General features: G+C 46.4%; 1 protein-coding gene across 3 annotated transcripts in view; it reads right to left on the bottom strand.

Moving 5' to 3' along the window:
• Nucleotides 1-16,107, bottom strand: part of PPP1R13L (protein phosphatase 1 regulatory subunit 13 like) — a 103,459-nt gene extending 87,352 nt beyond the window's left edge. For 2 of the 3 annotated variants that reach the window (XM_033955143.1, XM_033955145.1), the window contains exons 1-2: nt 15,809-16,107; nt 2,566-2,807 (exon numbers count right to left, since the gene is read on the bottom strand). The gene's annotated coding sequence lies outside the window, so the exon portion shown is untranslated. The remainder of the gene's footprint in view (nt 1-2,565; nt 2,808-15,808) is intronic. The other variant, XM_033955144.1, reaches the window with a different exon arrangement.
• Nucleotides 16,108-22,056: the final 5,949 nt, after the last annotated feature.

Here is a 22,056-nt window from a genome sequence, read left to right as displayed (position 1 = left end):
GCCCTAATAGGCTGGACGCTCCATCGTCCAAACCTGCAGCAGGGCCCTCTTCTCCCGATAACGGGGTTGCTAATTGGCTCAAAAACCTCTCGAGAGTTTGCTGCTGTACCGGTGTGGAGGTTCTGAGTTGAGAGGGAATCGTTCTCAGAACTCCCTTTCTTTTAGCATGAGGCATTATGAGAAATAAACACCGCGAAAACAATTCCGGTGTTGAAATCTGCAGAGGAATTGGCTTGCTCCACGGGAAAGGTAAGAGAAGCCAGCATTAGCATGCAGCCATCTTGGATTCCCCAGTAAGGTTCCTTGTTCTTTTTCCTCTTGGATATAGATTCTGCGCCTCGGTGACTGTGTCCTTAAAAAGGGACCATGCTTGCTCTAGTGTTTTTACAGTGCTTATCCTCTTCTTAATCTTCTTCCCCACCATGAGTCTCATCTCTTCGTAATTCTCTTTTCAGAAGTTCAGTGCTGTGGCCATCGTTCTGGACCCATGTTTCTCCCCTGAGTCCAGGTCGAAGCTGATCATGTTGTGATCACTGTTTCCCAGCGTCCCTTCTAGTTCTACACCTTGTGCCGGCCCTCGCAGTCCATTTAGAATTGCAGTCCAGGATTGCATTTCCTCTTGTATTTTCCTTGAGAAGTTGTTCCAGGAAGCAATCACCTACAGCATCCAGAAACTTGGTCTCCCTAGCGCAGCCGGAGGTGCCTAGGATCCAGTCTATCCCAGGACAGTTGAAGTCACCCATGATAACTGCGTTGCCTCCCTTGCAGTTGCATTTAATCTCGTCCATCATTTCTCCATCAATTTCTTCAGACTGCCCTGGGGGTCGGTAGTAGATGCCGATCTTCGTTTCTAGTCCATTTGTTCACTGAATTTTGACCCATAGAAACTCTAACTTATCCGTCTGTTGTGGCATGTTCTCTCCAGTAGATTCAATTCCCTCTTTGACGTATATAGCAATGCCCCCACCTTTTTGAGCCACTCTGTCTCTGCGGTATAGTTTGTATTCCGGTAGCACAATGTCCCAGACGTTTTCCTCAGTTCACCATGTTTCCGTAATGCCATGATGCACACAATGTAGAATCAACGGAAAGCAAGGCGAAATAAAATTGCAGTGTAGAATCAATGCAAAGGCAAGAAAAATCACAGTGCTTTGAACCAATTTGAAGGCACGGCATAGACAAGTTAGAACAAAATTGGAAAAGCCCACCAAAATCACTAAATTCTTGACAGACAAATATTTTCTCAGTCACCGCTCCCACACTTTAGAATTCGGCACCAAACCATTTGAGGTAGGAAACATCTGTAAATAAATTAAAATCCAAATTAAAAAATTTCTTGTTTAAGGATGCCTTCGGTGTATGATTGTCCTGTTAAGGATGTTTTACAATCATTTTGGATCAGCAAGCCCAATCAGTAGTACTTCGTTTAGTGAATCGCTGCCTTCCTACTTATGCATGCCATTTCTCCTCATTTGCATGGGCGGATCGGATCACGTGGGAGATGGATCGGCCAGAAGGTTAGTAATCGGATTGGGGAACACTCGCAAACTGGTCGGGACACAATCAGTGAGCTTAGTGAATCTAGACCAGAGTTTGGGGATCCTTATTAGCTAAAGTATTTATATTTTGAATTGTGAGGTTCTGGGGTGGAGCAGGGACAGAGAAAATATTGTGTCCACCCAATTTAGGCTCAGACTCACACAAAATTGGCTGTCGGGCTATACCAAAGGAGCCAAGTGTTATAGCAGGGTAACACTTCAGCAGGGAACCCTTGGCCTAGGTTGTGCATGTTTACATATAACAATTATCTTTCCCTTAAGGCTAAGCCCGCCAATATTCAACAATTGCCAAGATTTAAAGCATCACAGCGTTCAACTCCAAATAATGCTGTCACCAAATAGAAGGCTGGATAGGTACATAAACAAGATCAGACTGTTTGTTTTGGGGTGTTTTTTTTTTTAGTTTGGTGTGGCCACAGGATATGGCACATCAGTAACAGAACACAAATAGAAGTGGTAGCACTCTAGGAAATCTCATGAGAGACATCATAAGAGCAAAGGGACTATCCGAGTTGAAATAGTTCCAAGAACCCAATCAGAAATGTGGTATGTTGTGGAAACTAATGGCATAGAAAAGTGTTGGAAGGAAATTCTGGGGGGGGGGGGGGGGGGGGGGGTAGAAATTTGAAATCCAGAACCTCTAGGGTAGGATCTTCAGAAATGCTGTGTTTTATGTGAAGGACCCAAAAGGCAAGCAGAGTTCCAGAACTGAGCGAGTGTGCTGGGGAAGAATGACCCTATTCCATAAGGATGGACTCCACTGTAACCAGTGTGGAACCGGTTTGCTGGCACTATCCTCTAGTAACTGCCAGCTTTCCCCCAGGATCTATTTTAAATGTTGCTCTAAAGAAGTGTTCGGTTTGGAGTAAGGTTATCTTTAAAAACATACTATCAAAATGCAGACATTAACCTCTCTATCAGGATAAATGCTGAAGCAGCCCAGAAATATGTAAATAAAAGAAACAATTCAGAATTAGCCCCATGTTGTAAATAAAAGTAAAAATACCTTTAATTGTCTGTATGGAAATGTCAGAAGTCAAGAACAAGATGAGGGAGTTGAGAGGATTGCTTGAGGAGTGGATATCTTGCAGAGTTCCTGGGCCTGCTGGCTTTTTGCTGTCTTACTGCATATTACTGGCAGCCTCCTCATTAAAGCTGATAGCTGAGTTTTTACTGACAAGTATGATCAAGGCAGAGGGCAAACACTCAATTAAAAACACTGGCAGGCTCCAACAAGCTGTGCAAAGGCTGCAAAAAAACAAAACAAATTATAGAAGAGTATGTAGCAAACCAAGCTAATGCCTACCCTACTATGTTGAACGTCACCAAACCTTCTGTATCTGAAGTGTAAGTCTCTCCTACCCCCACCTCTACAACCCCATGTGAAGGTGATCATCAAGTGATACTAGAGGTGCTGTTAGCCAAAATTCAGTCTGACAATGCTATTATAAATGAAAAATGAAACTCCATACAGAATAAGGTGGGTAAGATTTGACAGAGGTGCAGCAGGTGATGAGCTACTTCAAAAAGTTGAGCAACAGAAGACAACCAGAAGAAAGTCCAGTTAAAAAGGCTTTAGAGAAAGAAACAGTGACAGAATTCATCACCGCTCCCATCCCCACAGATAACCACAAGAAACCATCCCATGTCATTCTTTAGTGCAGGGGTGCCCAAAAAGTCGATCACGATCGACCAGTAGAATGCGAAGGCAATGCAAGTTGATCGCGTTGCCTTCGTGTTCTACTTGCTTCCCCACACAGAAGTGTCAGGCTAACCAGATTTCCTCTCCCTGATGTCAATTCTGACATCGGAGAGGAAGTTCCAGGCCAGTCAATTGCTGCCTGGCTGGCCTGGAACTTCATCTCCGACTTCAGAAATGACGTCGGGGAGAGGAAATCTGGTCAGCCCGACGCTTCTGTGTGGGGAAGCAGGGAGAGCTTGGGGCGGCGGTGGTTTGGAGACCTGTTCCCCGATGGCAGAGGCAGTGGCTTGGGAGCAGGCAGGAAGATAGAAAGAAAGGGGGCATGGAGAGAGAAAGAAGATAGAAAGAAAGGGGTGCAGGGAGACAGAAAAAGAAAGAAAGAAAGGGGAGGGGGCAGGGAGAGAGGAAGAAAAAGTTGGCGGAGGGAATGAGGTCTGGAAGCATACAACAGGCTGAAAGAAGGGAAGAACTATTGGATGCAGAGTCAGAAGAATAAAGTGCAACCAGAGACTCATGAAATCACCAGACAACAAAGGAAAAATGATTTTTTTGTCCGTTTTGAGAATTTATATCTGCTGTCTATATTTTGCACTATGGCTCCTTTTTACTAAACCGCAATAGCGGTTTTTAGCGCAGGGAGCTTATGAGAATCAAGAGCAGCGCAGGGCATTCAGCGCAGCTCCTTGCGCTAAAAACCACTATCGCGGTTTAGTAAAAAGGGAGAAAGTATATTCATCTATTTTTGTATAGTTGTTACAGAGGTGACATTTCATAAAGTCATCTGCCTTGACTTCTTTGAAAACCCGCAGAATATAAATGATAATTAACATTTTCTCTGCATACAGTGTGCTTTGTGTTTTTTTATATTTTATTGTTGGCAGATCATTTTGACTTGGTCATTTTGAAAGTAACACGCAAGCCCAAAAAGTGTGGGCACCTCTGCTTTAGTGTCTATCTCAACCTCAGTCCTTCGACACCAGTATTCTTTAGTGTCTCGCAAACTTTCCAGCCGGCGGCACACTAAATCCAGTGGTCCCACTGGAAGGCACCTGGACGTGCGCAGAGGTCCATCTGGCCGCTTCAGTGGAGGGATCCAAGAGGTGCAGGGAGAGGAGGAGAGATGCTTTCCAGGAGGAAAGTCATTTGTGCCGGCTGACTTCCTATAGGACGTACCTCTCGCCACGAGAGGCATGTCCTATAGGCAGTCAGCTGGCGTGGATGACTCTCCTCCTCGCATGTGTGTTGTGGCAAACCTGAAATCTCAGGAAGCACACTGGTGTGCCACGGCACACAGTTTGCGATACACTGCTTTAATGCAAGGCTTGAGGGTCAGTAACTGTGCCCATTCATGCTCTGATTCTTTCCTCTCTCCTTAAAGAATGACATGGGGATGATTTTCCGTGGTTATCCGTGGGGATGGGAACAGTGATAAATTCTGTCACCATGTTATTCTCATGAGGACTTAGAAAACTGTTCCTACGGAACATGACATTGACTGGAGTCCTACAAGATGAAGAAACAGGAGCAATGAAACAGTTAATGGAGAACAGCAGATGAATCCAAAGACTAGTGGGATTACTGCCACCAACCAGCAGGGGGAGATAGAGAGCACCAAATTGACCTCGGGTATGTTCAAATATATTTTATTGAGCAATCATGAAAGACAACAGAATGTTACAACAAGAGCAAGACTAGCTCAAAAAAGTTTAAATTATGCCCCCCAAATAGCCCCCCTCCCTACCACCCAACCCAAGCCACCCTCCCCCACCCAATCCCACCCCTGGGTCCTCCTTCCAATTACCAAAAGTACAGAAAGAATAAACTCCACACAAAAGTAAGCACAGAATTATCAGTACAAAAGACCTCAATTGAGTATCCGGCTACGAGCCAGAGGGGTCAAAGTAGTCCAGAAGGGTTCCCAAGTAGCCTGGAAAATGCGGCCCTGACGAGAGGACAAATCAGTCACATCCCGTCGCTCCCACATCAAGAGAGCAATCATGCGGCTCCTCCAAAGGGAATAGTCCGGAGCTTCAACTTCCAGCCATTTCAGCAAGATGCATTTCAAAGCAATCAGGATAGACCACTTGAGGAAAGCTGCAACCCCTTTGGAACGTGGAAAGTAGTGAGGAATAGTCCCAAACAAAAGCAAAGGGGAACTACGGATGTTAACATGCCAAAGAGTCTCAACAAAAGCAAAGATAGCTGTCCAAAAATGCTGTACCTGAGGACAAGTCCAAAACATGTGTCCCAAACTGGCTTCCGGAGCCTGACAACGAAGGCAGGCAGCGGTTAAACGAAAATGAGCCAAATAAGCTCTTTTAGGAGAGATAAATAAACGAAAAATCAACTTAAAATGTTGCTCCCAAAAGGTGGTATATTTTCGAAATGCTGGCAGACGTCGGACAGCCTGCAGGAGTATGTCCGAAGGCAAGTCTACAGCAAGATCGCAAGACCAAGCATCTCGCAGCCGAGAATGGTCAAACAAAGGGCATTCATCTTTCAAGTGGCGATGATGGAACCTGAGAGGGACCGGCTCCTGCGAACCAATGGTAAAGGCCGTAGACAACGACTCCTGGCACGAGGCTTGTAAGGAACTAGGAGGTAAGGAAGAGATGTAATGATGGATTTGCATGTAAGCAAAAAAATCGGAAGGGGGAATATCAAATTCTGTTCGCAATTGAGCAAAAGATTTAGGTGTACCATCATCATTAACCAAATGAAATAGATAGTGAATGCCCTTTGCTTCCCACCGAACAAAGCTCGGCCCATCAATCCCAGGCAGAAAAGAACCATTAAAGCGAAGAGGTAGAAAGGGAGAGACAGAGGAAGAAAGAGTGTGAAATTTACAGACCCAACGCCAAACCTTCTTCAAGGGTCGATGCAATACTTTCATAGAAAGAGATTCAGGTAGAAGAGAAGGGACAGAATGCAGATAGGCACTAAAGTGAGCAGAAGAAAAACAAGAAAGTTCTAGAGAAGTGTTAGTGAAAGCTGAAGTACCCCGAAAGAGGTCATTAATATGTCGCATGCCACAACCAATCGTCAAATAACGAAGATTTAATAAGCCCAAACCCCCTCTATACCAGGGAGTCGCCGCCCTCTTATAAGATAAACGAGGTCTCTTACCCGCCCAAAGAAATTTTTGCACCAGGCGCTCTATTCTACGCTCATCTTGGTAAGTCAAATAAAGGGGAAGGACTTGAAACACATAAAGCCAACAGGGAACCAAGAGCATGTTATATAAGTGTACCCGGCCCAAGAGCGAGAAAGGAAGAGATTCCCAGAGGTGCAACTTATTGTGTAAAGCTTGAAACAGCGGCGTGACATTTAACCTGTACAAATCAGCTAAATCTAACGGAATCGTAACCCCTAGATACCTTAAGGCGGCACCAGCCCAACGGAGAGGAAACGCGCCCCTCCAGGAAGTGCGCAAATCCGGCGGAAAAGGCAAGGCCATGGATTTATCCAAATTAAGAGACAGCCCGGAATAAAACCCAAACTCAGAAATGAGATCCAGAGCTGCCGGGAGAGAATCTTCCGGGTGGGTGAGAATGAGGAACAGATCATCCGCATACGCCAGAGTCTTAAGTTCCAAATCGCCAACCGAGAGACCTCGAACCTCCGCGAATCCCCGAAGAGTGCATAACAAGGGTTCCAAAGAAAGAAGAAACAGAAGAGGGGAAAGAGGGCAACCCTGTCGGGTCCCACGAAGAATAGGGAAAGAATCCGAGCGGGTCCCATTAACCAGCAAAGAGGCATGCGGATTAGAGTAAAGGGAACGTATCGCATCTAAAAAGAATCCCCCGAGCCCCACATACTCCAAGGTACGAAACATAAACGACCAATGAATACTATCAAACGCCTTGGAGGCATCTAGGCTAACAAATAAGGTCGGAATTTGGCGAGATTGGCACTGGGCAAGAGCAAGAAGGACCTTACGGACATTGTGTACAGACTGACGGCCCCTAACAAAGCCAACCTGATCCTCATGTATAAGCAGTGGTAAGTGAGGAGCAAGACGATCAGCCAGCATACGTGCAAAGAGCTTGAGGTCAACGTTTATTAAAGAAATGGGGCGGTAGGACCCCGGCAAGTCCGCTTCTTTACCCGGCTTCAAGAGTAAGGTAATAAGTGCCTCATTCGCAAAGCGCGGAAACGAACCCCGGGCAACAGCTTCATTAAAATATGCCAACAAGGGTCCAGAAAGAGAAGGAGAAAGGATCCGATAGAAATCACCTGAGAACCCATCAGGGCCAGGCGCCCGATCAGAACGAAGTGATTTAATAGCTGATTCCAATTCAGCTGCCCGGAATGGACTATTAAGCGAAGAAATCAAGGACTCCGACAAACGAGGGAGCCCAGAAGAGTGAAGATAGTCTGTCACCATCTCCAAAGAAGCATCTTCCGGAGCGTCATATAACTGACGAAAAAAAATCAAATAAAACCCCGGAGACTGCAGAAGTCTGGGACACCACTCCACCACCCTCGGTCCGTAAAGTCAAAATTGGTTTCCTCCCAGTCCTAGCGTTAACCAAACGAGCCATGAGGCGGCCAGGTTTATTCCCATAACGATGAAAACGATGCTGGTAAAAAGCTTTACATTTTTGGAAACGGGAATGAAGGAGGGAGTTCAAGGCCACCTGGGTAGACAGATAACAGTCACGAGTCTCTTGGGAAGGGTGAAGAGAAAAGGACCGCTTCGCCAAGCGCAAGGCCCGTTCGAGAGTAACAATCCCCTGATTAATACGCTTGGAACGGGCACACAAAAAAGAGATGATATGGCCTCGAATCACCGTCTTCCCAGCCTCCCAGAACAAAATAGGATCATCCAAATGGGAAGCATTATTCTCGGAATAGTCATCCCATTGGGCCTGCAAAAAGGTACGAAATTCAGTGTCCTGTGCAAGATAAAAGGGAAACCGCCAGAACGACGCTCGAAGGTATGAAGAATCCAAGAAAACATCTATCCATATAGGGGCATGATCCGATATAGACAGAGGTCCGATCTCAGCCGATTGAACGGAAGGAAACAAAGAGGAAGACAAGAAAATATAATCCAAGCGAGACCAAGAGCCATGGGCACGAGAAAGATGAGTGTAATCACGGACTTCCGGATGTAGGAGGCGCCAAGGGTCTACAACCGAAAGAGAGTCACAAAAATCCGACAGAAGGTGACCCTTAGAACCCAAGGAAGAAACAGGAGATCCGGATTTATCCTGATCAGGAGCCATGACCAAGTTAAAATCACCCAGAAGAAATAGAGGATCACCAGGGAAACGAGAACAAAGTTGGAGCAACCGCTGCAAGAAGGCTGATTCACCAGAATTGGGGCCGTAGACCACTAACAAAAGATACGAGCGCCCACCCAAGGTAAGACGTAAGAGCAGGGATCTGCCATCAGGCTCCTTATCCAGAACCTGGACACCAATGGGAGAAGACTTGCGGACCAACACAGCAATGCCCCCATGACGGCCCGATGAGGAAGCAAAATGCACCTCTCCCACCCAGGACCGACGCAACTTAAGATGTTCAGCATCGGTTAGTCTAGTTTCTTGAAGACATGCAATATCTGAATGATATCGCTGTAGAGCTGCCAGTATTTTAGATCTCTTAACAGGCGACGTAATCCCCCCTACGTTCCAAGATGTAAGTCTAAAAGGGGTACTCACAGCGGAAAGGCAGGAAAGAAGCAAGAAAAGAAAAAGGAATTCAAAAGAACACTACCCCAAGGGCCCAGCCCCCCCCAGAGTAGCAGTGACCACCAAAGAAAAACAAGGCAACACATATGAAGCAAAGGAGCACAGCAAAATTGAGGCAAACCCTGTGAAGGAGGACCCCCCACCCCCAAATACCAAGCCCCACCCTCCCCAACCCACCCCCCGGTCCCCAAACCCCCCCCACCCCCCAGAAACAAACCCTCCAAGAACCCTTCCAGAAAGAAACCCTCGTCCCACACTCGTGGAACAAAGATAGAGTCACAAAGATGTAGGTAGGGCCCCAAATCCCTCAAACCCATCCCTATCATAGACAAGCAGAACATCCCATCCATCCAGCACATACTCCAAAGGAGCCAGAGGAGAGCAAATCAAGAAACAAAAGAACCCCCAAACCCAGGGAGTAACACAGTCCAATGCCAGCTGGCCTAAAGGAGCACCAAGAAGCTGCCCAAGGGGCGTGCAATCCAAACAATCAGAATACGGTCAACCCCACTGGCACAATGCTAAAGTGAACAAACATCAACCCCCAGGCACACAAACACTCCCCCCCAGCACACATACCCAGCAATACTCTCACTTGTCCACCCCAAACAAAGTAAGCTCCCACAAACAGACGTCTATCCCCCCAAAAGAAACAGACCCACAACTCAGGCAGGAAACCAACTCCCCCTCATTCACACAATACCCTGTTACCCTTTAAACACATCCACACCTACCAAGGACACCTAAAAATGCCCTAAACAGAAACAGGAAAAGTACAAAACAGCAAATCCAGGCACACACCTCCAGAGTGACCAGGTGCAGTAAAAGCAAAAAATACAACAAGAATGGGCTAAAAACCAGCCCAAACTCTGGGCGCCAAAGAACAGTCAAGTCCAAGAGGCCAAAAGGCCAAAAGGAAGTAATCTGGAACAATGCCCAAGGGGCTAACAAGAGCTCCAACAGAGGAAAGCCACTCAAATGTGGGAGAATAGCACCAATCAACCAGTCTGCTGCAGAACTCAGGTGGCCGGAGAGGGTCCCGCTTCTCCCGGTAGAGAATCCAGGTAGTGCTGTGCCTCCTCTGCGGTAGCATAAACCTTCCATCCTGTAGAAGTCCAAACTTTTAATTGCGCCGGGTAGAGGAGTTGAAATCGATGCTTCCGATCAAACAAAGCTGAGCACACTCGGGAGAAGCGCCGCCTGCGCTCCTGCAGCGCCGGAGAGTAATCTTGGAACAGGCGAACCGGTACTCCATCATACTGCAGCGTATTCCTCTTTTGCCGGTATTGCTTCATCAACTCAGCCTTCACGGCTGAGTTGTGGATCTTAAAGATGGTGACCCGAGCTCGATCACTGCCATCAAATCGCCGGCCCAGGCGGTGCGCCCGATCAAGTTGCAGAGGGCCCACACCAGCCGGGAGAGGGAACTCCGTCCGGAGCCAGGACTCCAAAGCAGCGAGCAGGCGGGACTCAGGAACCGTTTCCGGGAGGCCAATCATGCGCAAGTTGTCTCTTCTTGAGCGGTTTTCAAGATCTTCCAGCTTGTCCTCTTGCCGCTTTAATTGCGCCTGCATCGCCGCCAGATCCACAGAAGAAGCAGAGTGGGCATCCTCTACCTGTGAGACCCGGTGCTCCAGCTCGCCTGTGCGCCGCGTGGTCTCCCCCAAAAGAGTCTCCAACGATGTCAATTGACCAGATAATTGGTCAAAGCGGGAATCCAAGGCCCGCACGACCGAAGCAGACAGTGCAGCTATATGGGCCTCCGACAAGGGGAGCGCGGAACCGGAATCACCCGCCGCCATCTTGAGGTCCGGCCGCGCCGATCTGGTCTCCCTGTCTCTGGTAGAACGGCACGATTTGCTGCTCATGGCCGGGCTAGACACAAGGGGAGACCTGTCCATGCACTCCCCCGACCGGGCAGGTAAGATCCGAGCCTGGAAAATCACCGGAACAGGTTCAAAGGGACCCGGGGCCCCGGAGCACGAGCAAGGCACGTCCCGCTCGGCTCAGCACATCACGTGACCCCTATTGACCTCGGGTATATCTTGGATGCACATCCTCCTGGCCACTCAGTATAGGTCTTCTCAAAGCAGTTGAAATAAATCATCAACTGCATTAAACATACAAGACATAGGACACCTATAGAACTTCTTCTGTCACATGCGCTACCTGAATCATTGATACATAAAAACTGAGACTACAACTTCAATCTAAAGGCAAGCCAAAACTGCTCCTGAGAGCGACAAACCTCGCACCATGGTGGGGCTCTGGATTAATCTGCTGTAACTAAAGGAAAGAAAATTAACAGGTAGGACATAATTTTCCCTTCCTTGTCATCAGCAGCAGACAAATCCAGAGACTAGTGGGATGTACAAAAGCAGTCCAAATGTAGGGAGGGAAATAAAGTGAACTGAAAAACCTGTTCTGCAGCACATGTCTAAGGAGATACGACACCCAGAGAGGACGTATCCTATGAACATACAGAGGGTAACCCCTCTAGCCCATATGAACAGGAGCAATCCTTGCCTAAGAGCACCATGCTGCGGAAAACCCCAGCTACAGTGTCTCTCCACAAATAGTATGAGGGCAAAGCAGTCTGCTAATGCGATCACCAGGCTTCAAACAACCTCCTGTGGAATGCAGCCAACATGTCTGGCAATGGTCCTCGGCTGATGGCAAACCCCATGAGCCTCGTTGTAAACCAGACCTACCTCCCTTGGAAGGTTTTAAGGCAGCCAGCCTGGACTTGTGACAAAGGAAGATTCCCCCTCTGACTGAAACCCTCTCAAGTACCAAATCCCTAGGATCCAGGAAGCCACACTGTTGACCCCCAGTCAAGAATAATGCCAGAGGAGAGGCAAGGTATCCCCTTCTAACCAGACACTACTACTCTGTACCTGGGCCACGAAGTGACAAATGCCTGTCCCAGCGTCCTAAGGAGAAACAGTAACAGCCTCAGACACTGAGGTAGCTTGTTCAACCACCAGTCCATTTCTCCACATGAATGACCCCAGGAGTGGAAAGAATAACTCAGAGCAATTGTGAGAGCTATCAACTAGTCGCAATCAGCCTAGCCATAGCATAACTGCCATCCGGCTGGGACCAAACATGGTACAACAGGCCACAAGTGAACTGGCTCCCCAAGCAAGGCAAACCAACCACCTGTGTGGCAGCAACTAGGGTCGGCTGGTTAACAGTGGCAAAGGCAGTACCGCCGGAAGCGGCATCCCTACTATCCCTTTTATTAGACGTGTCGCTCTTCTCTGAACCCTCTCGAGTAACGCCATATCTTTCTTAAGGTACGGCGACCAATATTGGACGCAGTACTCGTCCTCATCTGGAGTACTGCGTCCAATATTGGTCGCCGTACCTTAAGAAAGATATGGCGTTACTCGAGAGGGTTCAGAGAAGAGCGACACGTCTAATAAAAGGGATAAAAAACCTTTCATACGTTGAGAGGTTAGAAAAACTGGGACTCTTTTCCCTGGAGAAGAGGAGACTTAGAGGGGATATGATAGAGACTTATAAGATCATGAAGGGCATAGAGAGAGTAGAGAGGGAGACAGAGAGAAATAGGGAGAGAGAGAGATAGAAAGAGAGAGAGAAAGGGAGACAGAGAGAAATAGAGAGAGATAGATAGAGAGAGATTGGAGAAACTGGGACTCTTTTCCCTGGAGAAGAGGGATAGAGAGAGATTGGAGAAACTGGGACTCTTTTCCCTGGTGGAGAGGGACAGATTCTTCAAACTTTCGAATAATAAAAGAACAAGAGGGCACTCGGAAAAGTTGAAAGGGGACAGATTCAGAACGAATGCTAGGAAGTTCTTCTTTACCCAACGTGTGGTGGACACCTGGAATGCGCTTCCAGAGGACGTAATAGGGCAGAGTACGGTACTGGGGTTCAAGAAAGGATTGGACAATTTCCTGTTGGAAAAGGGGATAGAGGGGTATAGATAGAGGATTACAGTCCAGGTCCTGGACCTGTTGGGCCACCGCGTGTGCGGACTGCTGGGCACGATGGACCTCTGGTCTGACCCAGCGGAGGCACTGCTTATGTTCTTATGTTGAGCAGGGTAAGCATCTGCATCTTCTATTGGGACAGTGAAGGAGGGTACTAATTGAGCCAATTGAGCAATACAGTATTACTTTTTTCCCCCACTGCAAAATGTGACGATACTCACTAGGTGTGGGAGTCTGCAATATGTTGGTTTGTACTAAAACCAAACAATATCAAAAGATTCAGCTTTATTCCACAATTCCAAATAGAAGATATGTAGGTAAGCATAATTCGCCAAAAAAACCTGTAGAGCTGAGTAGGCAATCAACTTTATTTGCCAAACCGATGCACAAATCAGCTCACTATGTGATTTCCTGTATGAGGCTCATTCTCCGATTCTGGCATGCAAATGAGGGCATTAATATTAAAACCAGCCATCCTAGGATACAGAGGGATGAGCCTAAGGCTCCGATTGGCTCAGACACCTAAGGCCTCTCCCTCCTGGGAGAAGCCTTAGGTGCCCGAGCCATTCAGGCCTTAGGCCCCTTCCTGTGGCAGTGGGAAGGGGAAAGCCTGCCATTTTACAGTGGTTGGTCCAAGTAAGAGGGACTGTGCATCCCTCCTGCTGTCAATTAATTTCAAGGTAAGGGGAGGTTTGAGGAGTTGGGGGGGGGCAGGGAACATCCAGTGGCAGGAGGCAGTGGGCATCCCGCTTGCCATTTTGTTGGTTTTTTTTAACAAAGGGGAGCAGGAAAGAGAGTAGGGGATGGTTCAGTTGGGGTTGGCCTGACAGAAGGGAGTGGGTATCCCTCCTGTCAATCTTCAAATTGGGGAGTTGGTTTGGGAGGGGTCGGGAGGGCTGGCAGCAGGAGGGAGTGGGCATCCTTCCTGACAATCATAGTGTCAGCGGTGCTGCTGTGCTGGTGAGGGGGCGTGGACCATCATCGGGGAGGAAGGGGTGCTTTTTTCATTTTTAATGGGGCAGATAGTGTGCATGTGTAACACATACACACCACATCTATACCATTAAAAAAAAAAAAAGCCCCAATAGCTGAGCGACAGGAGGCTGCTTTGGAGCTTCCCCTGCCACTCAGTTGTTTGGGCTTCCCCAAAAAAGCTCTGTGCATATGTCAAAGTCTCAAAGCAACTGGTCAGTTGGGATTACGGCAAACCTCTGTGCATGGAAACTTGTTGGAACATTGATCACTGTTCCACAATCGGCCAACAGCAACTCGCAGTCTTAAGAGACCATGTTTAGTGCATCTAGCCCTATGCTACTATGGTGTGGTCCCTGTTCATTAACATATGATGATTGTCATTCAAGATCCCTTACATATTTTTATTGTAAACCTGCTTAGATATAATTTTGATGGGTGTTAAACAAAATTGAAAATTCTGAAAACCCAGCCTGCCAAAACTGAGAACAACAAGTTTAGTAATTATATAATACCAAATGATAGCAGGGAAATGCTCAGCAAGGCATTTACTGTTTTAACACTGTTTAAACTGCCACTCCATACAGAATATATTAAACCATATGACTGGTTGAGAGGAAGTGGTGAAGAAGCTAGCTGACAGTTCTAGTTTCTCCCAGGAGGAGTAGCCAGGGCAGGATTAATTCGTCGAGGGCCCCTAGGCACACAAGTACACTGGGCCCCCTGCCCCGCCCCGCCCCACCATGCGCCCAGGCGGAAACAGGAAGCTGCATCAGAGGGAAGCTTTGGGCAAGCAGCACCGCTTGCACAATTACAGCTCCCACTGCCTTTCTTACCCACGTTGCTTGCTTGTCTTACTTTCCATCGATGGTGGGGGGGGGGGGCGGCCTGCGTTGCTGATTGGGGTGGGGCCCGCGTTGCCGATCGATGCTGGAGGGGCCCATCGCCGTTTGGAAAAAAACAACGTTGATGTTCTCCTTCATCGGGCCCCCCTGACCATTTCGGGCCCTAGGCACGTGCCTACTTGACCTATTGGCTAATCCTGCCCTGGGAGTAGCAGGAATGCTGGCTGGCGATCAACTTTTAGGGCTCCTTTTACAAAGCCGCGTTAGCAGCTTTATCGCACGCACATTTTTAGCGTGCGCTAACCCCCGTGCTAGCCAAAAAACTACCACCTGCTCAAGAGGAGGTGGTAGTGGCTAGCATGGCTGGCAAATTAGCGCGTGCTATTACATGTGTTAAACCGCTAGCACGGCTTCGTAAAAGGAGCCCTTAGTATTTAAACACGGTAAACAACAACAAAAAAGTTTCTTCGTATTTTTGCTTTAAAACGAGAGGTATAGAGAGACCCCTAACTTCTTAAGAAGCAGTTTCTCTCCTACAGACTGACCAGAAAATAAAGAGAGACTGTGCTCCATTGCCGCACCCCCCCCCCCCCCTTGAAAATAGTGGAGCAAAAAGAGAAAAAAAAGTTGGAAGGAAATCAACTCCTAATAGCTCTCTAAATCGAATCAGCTAAGAGACAACACAGTCTATACGATTTGGACGAGTACTGCGTTGGAGGCATATTTCCAAACAAGCTACAAAAACGGCACAATCTTTTCACGAAATGCAAGCTATTTCCCCTTTCACTACATGGCCCAAGCAAGTTAGGACTGGCAGGCTCTACCAAGCTGTCTGCCTAGCCTCTCTCCACTCCCTCGGAAAACTGAAATAATTCCTCCTCCCCCAACAACCAACTCTAAAAACAAAGAAAAGTTTAGAAACTACTGTACAAAATCCATTCAACTCGTGCAGAGAAGTTAGGAAAGACAATCGTTACAAAATATGCCATAATGGAACATGGTAAAAAAACATCAGGATTTCAGGTAATCCCAGATCCGCCATCCATTCTGAGCAAGAGATAACGAAACTTACCGAGCAAAGCTAGACCCTTTTTCGGATTTCAGCACAGAAGGCTCTACCCCAGGACCGACTTTCGCTAGGCTGCCTGTCAGATGCTTGAGGTCACGGGAGCAGGTGTTAACAATTACTCAGGTGTGAGACGACGTCCACAGTGCATTCTGGGACTTGTAGTCCCCACCCAACTCCACTTTCCTCAGCCTTTCCTCAGCGTCTAGCGTTGTTGGGGTTTTTTCTTTGCACTTTTTTAATATGTATTTTCCCTTGGCCGGTCTATTGTTAAAGCAGATTATAGGCAATGTAATTTACGACTGCCCTGCTATTGCTACTCCGTACTAAAAACCGGAACATGGTAAAAAAAAAAAAACCAAACACCAGGATTTGCAGAATTCTCAGGATCTCCAGGATGTAAAAACCGGAACATGGTAAAAAAAAACCCAGGATTTCCAGAATTCTCAGGATCTCCGGGATGTAGGGCAGACCACCTTAAGAATGGAATGCTCATTTTTTAATGACAGCAACAGGCTGTCTTTCAGTGGGGAATTTCTCTGTAAAGTCCCGCCCCCTATGATGGGTGGGCTTGGCAGAAGACAATGATGTCAGCAAAAGGGGAGGGGACTTCCTGCAGAATGACAGAAAATCAGACAACACAGTTGGTGCAAATTGCAGAGCTAAATAGTGGAAGCTGCTGCAGGGAGTGATTGTGGGGGACTGAAAGAGGCATAAAATATAATCAATATGTTCCAGAAAGAAGAAATAAAAATAGTATACAAAGTAAAGTGAAGGGGGGGGGGGGGGGGAAGACAGTGGCAGGAAACATCCACATTTTGTACTTCCTTATTAAAAGCACAGGACCTACCAGGAACCTGCAATTCTGACCCCAGGAAGGGCTGCATCTATCTGGTTTCAACACCCTCAACCACTTATAAGGCAGAAAACATCCAATCCATACACTCTTTCCCTATCAAAAGCACAGGATATGCCAGGATGTTTCAGGATATGCAGGATTTATTTTAAAATTCAAAACAAATAACAAAGATTACCATACTAGTGCCAGTGTACAGTTTTTCTTCTATGCAACCTCCAAACATCTCTGAATAAATCCCCCCTTCCTTCCTAAAAGAAGAGGTCTTCAGCTGGTAGCGCTTTGGGAAGCCCACCAATTTATATTTTGCATTTGAGTAGGAGGCATGGGACATGGCAGGAAGAAAATTTAGTGCCCGCTATTTTATTGGACTAATACATTTCTCAATTAGCATTCATAGGTTAAAACCTCTTTCTTCAGGTCAGTAAACTATACAGTATTCCTGTCCTGAGGAAAGGAGTTATGGTCTGTGAATTAGTAAAAAATGTAATACAATTAGTCCAATAAACAGGGTCACCTTATTTCCATAAACAAATAAAACAAATAGAAATTTATTTCTGCCTTTGTTGTCTGGTTTCTGCTTTCCTCATCTTCTCATCATTCTCTTCCTTCCATCCACTGTCTGCCTTATCTTTGCCTCTTCCATATGGTATCTGCTTTCTTTCTATGCCTCTTCAAGAAACTGTCTGCCTCCCCCCCCCCCCCCATTAGTCTGGCACCCATCTTCTTCCTTCCACTCCACCCATGGTCTGGCATCTCTGTCTTCTTCCCTTCCATCTCTCCCACCCTCCCCCAGGTGGCTTTTAGCATTTCTATCCTCCTTTCCTCCCTCCATACCCTGGTATCTCTCTCTCATCTCCCTTTCCTTTTCTGCTCTTCCTTCTCAATTTGTTTTCTACCTTTTATCTACTTACTTTCCAGTCCTCAATTTCCCTTTTATTGTGTTTACCTACAACTTGCCATCTCTTTCCCTCACCCCTTCCAATATCTCTCTAACTCTAACTTCTTCCCCAATCCAGCATGCGCTCTTTTTTCTTTATCCCCTCCTTCCATACAGTATGTGCTTTCTCTCTCCTCTCCAATTCCTTCCAGAGTCTGCTCCCCTCTCTCTCCTCCCCACTTCCATCTAGCCTCTGTTCCCCTCTTGCTCCCCTCCCATCCAGAGTCAGCTCCCCTTTCGCTCCTCCCCACTTCCTTCCATTGTCTGTTCCCTCTCTCTCCACTTTCAGCGTCTGCTCCCCTTTCTCTTCTCCCCGCTTCCCTTCAGTGTCTGTTCCCTCTCTCCCTTCCCCATATCCATCAAGTGACTGTTCTACCTTCTATCTCCAATTCTTTTCAGCGTATGCTCCCCTCTCTCTCCCCTCCTCACTTCCCTTCAGCTCCACTCAAACTCTTCCCCTCATCAGGCCATCTTTCTCCCTTCCCGTCACCTTGGCAAGCGCTTTTCAGAATCAAAGTTCTCTCTCTCAGAAGGGTCCGGACACGGCAGCCATTCTCACAAGTCGCTCATGGCTGCCCCAAAGCTTTTCCTCTGATGCAATTTCCTGTTTCCGCCTGGGCAACTAATGTCAAAGGAGAAGCTTTGGAGTAGCCGCGCGCGACTTGTGAGCATGGCTGCAGCATCTGGGCACCTCAGAGAGAGAAAACTGATCCTGAAAAGCGCCCACAAAGGAGATGGAAAGGAAGGGAGATTGCTTGATGAAGGGAAGAGATGCCCTCACTGTGGGCCCCCCCTGGAGCTGAGGGGCACTGGGCAACTTTCATAAATGCCCTCCCCTAATACCAGCCCTAGCTGTGCTGAAGGAAGACAGTTGGACTCAGATTAAAGAATCCTCGCATATCCAGCAAGATTTTAGAAGGTCCTATGCTTTTCATGGTGAAAGAGTGCAGGGAATAGATGTTTCCTCACTTATAGGTTGTGAAAGATACAGAATCCAGGTGTATACAACCCTTTTTGAAGTCAGAATTGCAGAATCCTGGCAGGTCCTGTGCTTCTGATGGGGAAAAGGTGCAGGGAATGGATGTTTTTTGCCTTATAGGTAGTAAAGGGTGCTGAATCCAGGGGGATACAGCCCTTCCTGGGGTCAGAATTGCAGGATCCTTGTACATCCTGACACATCCTGGCATATCCTGTGCTTCTGATAGGGAAAGAGTGTATGGAATGGATGTTTGCTGCCTTATAGCGGGTTGAGGGTGCTGAAATCAGATAGATGCAGCCCTTCCTGGGGTCAGAATTGCAGGTTCCTGGTAGGTCCTGTGCTTTTAATAAGGAAGGAGTACAAAATGTGGATGTTTCCTGCCACTGTCTTCCCCCCCCCCTTCACTTTACTTTGTATACTATTTTTATTTCTTCTTTCTGGAACATATTGATTATATTTTATGCCTCTTTCAGTCCCCCACAATCACTCCCTGCAGCAGCTTCCACTATTTAGCTCTGCAATTTGCACCAACTGTGTTGACTGATTTTCTTTCATTCTGCAGGGAGTCCCCTCCCCTTTTGCTGACATCATTGTCTTCTGCCAAGCCCACCCATCATAGGGGGCGGGACTTTACAGAGAAATTCCCCACTGAAAGACAGCCTGTTGCTGTCATTAAAAAATGAGCATTCCATTCTTAAGGTGGTCTGCCCTACATCCCGGAGATCCTGAGAATTCTGGAAATCCTGGGTTTTTTTTACCATGTTCCGGTTTTTACATCCCGGAGATCCTGAGAATTCTGGAAATCCTGTTTTTTTTTTACCATGTTCCGGTTTTTACATCCCGGAGATCCTGAGAATTCTGGAAATCCTGGATTTTTTTTTTACCATGTTCCGGTTTTTACATCCCGGAGATCCTGAGAATTCTGGAAATCCTGGGTTTTTTTTTTACCATGTTTCGGTTTTTACATCCCGGAGATCCTGAGAATTCTGGAAATCCTGGTTTTTTTTTACCATGTTCTGGTTTTTACATCCCGGAAATCCTGAGAATTCTGGAAATCCTGGGTTTTTTTTTACCATGTTCCGGTTTTTACATCCCGGAGATCCTGAGGATTCTGGAAATCCTGGTTTTTTTTTTACCATGTTCTGGTTTTTACATCCCGGAGATCCTGAGAATTCTGGAAATCCTGGGTTTTTTTTTACCATGTTTCGGTTTTTACATCCCGGAGATCCTGAGAATTCTGGAAATCCTGGTTTTTTTTTTACCATGTTCCGGTTTTTACATCCCGGAGATCCTGAGAATTCTGGAAATCCTGGTTTTTTTTTACCATGTTCCGGTTTTTACATCCGGAGATCCTGAGAATTCTGGAAATCCTGGGTTTTTTTTACCATGTTCCGATTTTTACATCCCGGAGATCCTGAGAATTCTGGAAATCCTGGGTTTTTTTTTACCATGTTCCGGTTTTTACATCCCGGAGATCCTGAGAATTCTGGAAATCCTGGTGTTTTTTTACCATGTTCCGGTTTTTACATCCCGGAGATCCTGAGAATTCTGGAAATCCTGGGGTTTTTTTTTACCATGTTTTGGTTTTTACATCCCGGAGATCCTGAGAATTCTGGAAATCCTGGTTTTTTTTTACCATGTTCTGGTTTTTACATCCCGGAGATCCTGAGAATTCTGGAAATCCTGGGGTTTTTTTTACCATGTTCCGGTTTTTACATCCCGGAGATCCTGAGAATTCTGGAAATCCTGGGTTTTTTTTTTACCATGTTCCGGTTTTTACATCCCGGAGATCCTGAGAATTCTGGAAATCCTGGTTTTTTTTTTACCATGTTCCGGTTTTTACATCCGGAGATCCTGAGAATTCTGGAAATCCTGGGTTTTTTTTACCATGTTCCGATTTTTACATCCCGGAGATCCTGAGAATTCTGGAAATCCTGGGTTTTTTTTTACCATGTTCCGGTTTTTACATCCCGGAGATCCTGAGAATTCTGGAAATCCTGGTTTTTTTTTACCATGTTCCGGTTTTTACATCCTGGAGATCCTGAGAATTCTGGAAATCCTGGGTTTTTTTTTTACCATGTTCCGGTTTTTACATCCCGGAGATCCTGAGAATTCTGGAAATCCTGGGTTTTTTTTTTACCATGTTCCGGTTTTTACATCCCGGAGATCCTGAGAATTCTGGAAATCCTGGTTTTTTTTTACCATGTTCCGGTTTTTACATCCGGAGATCCTGAGAATTCTGGAAATCCTGGGTTTTTTTTACCATGTTCCGATTTTTACATCCCGGAGATCCTGAGAATTCTGGAAATCCTGGGTTTTTTTTTACCATGTTCCGGTTTTTACATCCCGGAGATCCTGAGAATTCTGGAAATCCTGGTTTTTTTTTACCATGTTCCGGTTTTTACATCCCGGAGATCCTGAGAATTCTGGAAATCCTGGGGTTTTTTTTACCATGTTTCGGTTTTTACATCCCGGAAATCCTGAGAATTCTGGAAATCCTGGGTTTTTTTTTACCATGTTCCGGTTTTTACATCCCGGAGATCCTGAGAATTCTGGAAATCCTGGTTTTTTTTTACCATGTTCCGGTTTTTACATCCCGGAGATCCTGAGAATTCTGGAAATCCTGGTTTTTTTTTTACCATGTTCTGGTTTTTACATCCCGGAAATCCTGAGAATTCTGGAAATCCTGGTTTTTTTTTACCATGTTCCGGTTTTTACATCCCGGAGATCCTGAGAATTCTGGAAATCCTGGTTTTTTTTTACCATGTTCTGGTTTTTACATCCCGGAGATCCTGAGAATTCTGGAAATCCTGGGTTTTTTTTTTACCATGTTCCGGTTTTTACATCCCGGAGATCCTGAGAATTCTGGAAATCCTGGGTTTTTTTTTTACCATGTTCCGGTTTTTACATCCCGGAGATCCTGAGAATTCTGGAAATCCTGGTTTTTTTTTACCATGTTCCGGTTTTTACATCCGGAGATCCTGAGAATTCTGGAAATCCTGGGTTTTTTTTTACCATGTTCCGATTTTTACATCCCGGACCTGAGAATTCTGGAAATCCTGGTTTTTTTTTTACCATGTTCCGGTTTTTACATCCCGGAGATCCTGAGAATTCTGGAAATCCTGGGTTTTTTTTTTACCATGTTCCGGTTTTTACATCCCGGAGATCCTGAGAATTCTGGAAATCCTGGGGTTTTTTTACCATGTTCCGGTTTTTACATCCCGGAGATCCTGAGAATTCTGGAAATCCTGGGTTTTTTTTACCATGTTCTGGTTTTTACATCCCGGAGATCCTGAGAATTCTGGAAATCCTGGGGTTTTTTTTTACCATGTTCCGGTTTTTACATCCCGGAGATCCTGAGAATTCTGGAAATCCTGGGTTTTTTTTTACCATGTTCCGGTTTTTACATCCCGGAGATCCTGAGAATTCTGGAAATCCTGGGTTTTTTTTTTACCATGTTCCGGTTTTTACATCCCGGA

Source organism: Geotrypetes seraphini, chromosome 8 (genome assembly GCF_902459505.1).
Source record: "Geotrypetes seraphini chromosome 8, aGeoSer1.1, whole genome shotgun sequence".
NCBI classification, from domain to species: Eukaryota; Metazoa; Chordata; class Amphibia; order Gymnophiona; family Dermophiidae; genus Geotrypetes; species Geotrypetes seraphini.
Note: the sequence above shows the minus strand (reverse complement) of the source record. Positions and strands in the feature narration are given on the sequence as shown.